Genomic DNA, 2,632 nt, shown 5'->3' with positions numbered 1-2,632 from the left:
CCTAACATGTGAATGTCGCACGTTGCATACGAGTTGAATCGCAGGTCTTCATTCAAAAAGACATTCTTCTGACTGATTTTTATGTAAAATGACCCCTTGTTTCCAAATACGACCACCTATCCCCCCCCCCATCAGGCCCCCTTTTTAGAACCCTCCCTCCCTTCTCTGATTCAGAGCCCTTTTTTTTTTTAATTTGGAGGGGAAAATAGCATTACACTAACCGTAAACGTTATTCTGAATAACTAGAGATGTGCAAAGCTCAATATCCTGTGCATATGTAGTAAAAAAAGGAAAACATGAGGCCCCCCCCCCCTTAGCACAATGTGCCGCAAAAAAGAAAAAAAAAAACTCCCAATGCTTCTGAGGCTATTCAGGCTGATTCTTCTGCAAATTGACCCCCTGAATCCGAATATAATTTCCGTTTTCCTCCTACAGGTACAGATTTTTGTAGAAAAGCAACCCCCTTTTTTTTTTAATTTTGGGCGGGGGGGGGGGTGAAAGTTTTCTTTTTTGCTTTTCACAAGATTTTGAGCTTTGCATTTCTCTAGTCATTCAGAATAATGTTTGCGGTTAGTGTAATGCTCTTTACCCCTCAAAATTGAAAAAAAAAAAATGGCTCTGAATCAGAGGAGGAGGAGGGAGGAGGTTCTAAAAAGGGGCTTGAGGGGGAAGGTGGTCGTATGTGGAAACAAGGGGTCATTTACATAAGAATCATCCAGAAGAATGTCTTTCTGAATGAAGACCTGCAATTCAACTCGTATGCAACGTGCGACATTCACAAGATTTTTTAATTTTTTTTTACATCGCGAAAATTTTTTTGGGCATGGGAGTCATAGAAGCGAGTCTTATACTCTCATTCTGCACCGACATTTTTTAAAAAAACATCTTTTTTAAAAAAGCAGAATAAAAAGATCGTTTTTCGTGATTTTTCTAATATTGGGGGGGGGGGGAGGGTACAGCAAGGGCTGCAAATAGGAGGGTCAAGAGGGGGAGGTCGCACTCCAAATTTTTTTGAGAGGAATGATAAAAAATGAGCAAATTCAATTTACGTAAATCGCCTATCAATGTTGAAGAAAAACAATCTTCTATGAGAGGCTCGTGCAGTGGTGTGGCTGCATGATTTTTTCACAAGAAAATGCCTTAGTATTTCACACTCATTGTTATGCTCACTCTTGAAGTACGTCTATTGAATGAGTGTTCATTACTTTCTTCTGCTAGAAACACATTTCAGCTGTTCAATGCATAGAAGAATGTTTTCATGGATACACTTAAAAATACATACTGTTTTTGAAAAAAAAAATCTCACATCAACAAATACAGGGATGTCTATCCCCCCCTATGAGTAAGGGCGCACCCCCTAAACATCCAGATGCCCCCACCAAAAGCAAGAACCCCCCTAAAAATTGAAAATACCCCTCAAAACACCCCCCTCCCCTTAAAATTTTAAAAGCGCAGTCCTGCACTATGACCCCCCCCCCCCTCTCTAGGTGGGCACCTCTGACAAATCTCTTTTCTGGGGGCTCTTTAACTATGCAATCTCCCCCATATCATGATTACTTGTTGTTAGCCAATATGTGCTTTGTTCCATAGTGAGGTAATTCGTATTTAAGAAACTCGACCCCCCAAATGAAATGCTGAAATGCCACCCCTGGGGTACACCCCCCTCCCCAAGTATCCCTTTTTGCTATTGGTGTCCATGATCTTGAAGTTAGAACCCCTCTTGCTCGCCAAAACTATGTTAGCAGTTAATATCAAGCTCCTTTGACCTCCAAAAAAAAAATAATTGCTCTGGAAACCTAATAAGGGAAATTGAAAAAAATTTGGGGTCTTTAAAAAAAATGGTAATGTATAGGGGGGGGGGACAAAGTCATATTCGGATTCAGGGGGTCATTTTACTTGAGAATAAGCCGACGAAACGTCAGAAGCATTTTGAAGGGTTTTTTTTTTTTTTTGCCGCATTTTAAACTAATTAAGAGAATTAGTTTAAAGCTTGCCAACAAAATCTGTTCTACGTTACTTTACTTGCTGCATTTTCGAATTCACTTAAATGAAATAACGGTTTAAGTTACGGCGAAAGAATGGGGTAGTTTGCAAAACTTTAAAAGCATTTTTTTTTCCTGAAAGAGCATGTTTAAAAACGTAGTATCTGACCATTTTTTAAATAATTTGCTTAAATTTAATATTTAAAAAAAAAACTTAAATCGGTGCGCTTTCATTGTTTATATTTCTGCCGATGACAGACCGAGCTTTCCCAGACTTGCTGATGAAAAAATTGGTTCATGGATACATCATAGTGACTGGTGGAAGGCTTGGCGAAAACTTTGGCAGCATGGTTGCTAGATGGCACATTATCTAGAGTTATTATCTATAGTTTGGCACTCGACATGTATTTTAAGTAATGTGTTTTCATTATAATTTTTTTCCAGGTGCAGAGATTGAACTGTTTTTCTTTTAGTTATGAATTATTTTGATATTAGTAATTAATTTTTGATTACAGTTTTCAGTAACTTTTATTTCATTTAGAACTGCTACGTCAGCGTTGATCGTCTGCTACGATCAACGCCCGCTGTTGCTAGGATATCCACTAGTCACATGGTTTGGTTCATGCGCAGCAAAGGGTTGCCATAGCTCG

This window comes from Uloborus diversus, chromosome 4, assembly GCF_026930045.1.
Source record: "Uloborus diversus isolate 005 chromosome 4, Udiv.v.3.1, whole genome shotgun sequence".
In the NCBI taxonomy this organism is placed as follows: Eukaryota; Metazoa; Arthropoda; class Arachnida; order Araneae; family Uloboridae; genus Uloborus; species Uloborus diversus.
The sequence above is the reverse complement of the archived record's forward strand: the minus strand, read 5'-3'. Positions refer to the sequence as shown.